The 1,009-nt window shown below is 37.5% G+C and overlaps 1 protein-coding gene across 2 annotated transcripts in view; it reads right to left on the reverse strand.

The window, feature by feature from the left end:
- alpk1 (alpha-kinase 1) overlaps positions 1 to 1,009 on the reverse strand; it is a 15,671-nt gene that overhangs the window by 10,729 nt on the left and 3,933 nt on the right. The window lies entirely within an intron of this gene.

Genomic DNA, 1,009 nt, shown 5'->3' on the forward strand with positions numbered 1-1,009 from the left:
TTGAAGACCACAAAACAACCAAAATTATTGCAAACATGTGCCATGGTTTGCAATGAATTTCAACCTTAGTACATAAGTACAGAAATTCATGCAGTAACTACTTAACATTAAGAGTCCAACCAGAACCTAATGGAAATTCCTCCTCAAATAGTGACGCAGTTGCTGCAGGGTGGCAGATTAACTGCAAAATGACAAAGGCGCTCTGCAACCTTTACATAGGAATATCATCAGATTACAACCAGAATACAAGCAGCTGAGTTGAGCCCAGTGTTGCAAAGAAACGTGTCAAGGACAAGTTGCACTTATCAGAGCAGACTGACTCATACTGATTGCAACATTTTGGCTGTTTGTGTTTAGAAGTTAGACAGCAGTTATTTGCAAACCTTTAACAGTGTGTCTGAAAGTGATTGCAGGCAGTCTGAGTCTGTTCGCAACTGTTTGGAGACAGGTTGCCTCCCACCAGGCAACTTGTGCAATTGTTTTGTGATCAGACAGTTAACACAGTTACTTAGGGTCATCTCTGGAGGTAAAAAATTCACAAGGTGTTTGCTGTTAGACTACTCTGGTGTAACTGAGCCGTAACAAGACTATCTACAAATCTGACATACATTATTTTTGCATAGTTATTTATAACAATAATAATAATTGTCATTATTATTTATCTATTATTTAATCAGTCAGCAGTACCAATTTCATGCCTGAGCGGGGTTCTAATTAGACAGACTCAAAAAAATAAGTCTGCAGGAAGGAAATTTCAATTTTATCAACAAAACAGCAAACACATTCAATGAAGGATTGCCTGATAACTACTTGCTTAGACATAAAACTTTTGCTGGACTATGAGGATTCTCTGTCACTGCAGGAAATAAAACTTAGTTCAAATTAGTTATGCTGGGGAAGTTTCAGTTATCTGCGTCAGTAATCTATGCTGATAAACTAGAACTCTAAAGGTCAATTGCAGGCAAGTAGACAGAGATTATTCAGTAGAAGTAACTTACCACATTAGTCA

This window comes from Pundamilia nyererei, unplaced genomic scaffold, assembly GCF_000239375.1.
Source record: "Pundamilia nyererei isolate P.nyererei 1_Seehausen unplaced genomic scaffold, PunNye1.0 scaffold00114, whole genome shotgun sequence".
Lineage (NCBI taxonomy): Eukaryota > Metazoa > Chordata > Actinopteri > Cichliformes > Cichlidae > Pundamilia > Pundamilia nyererei.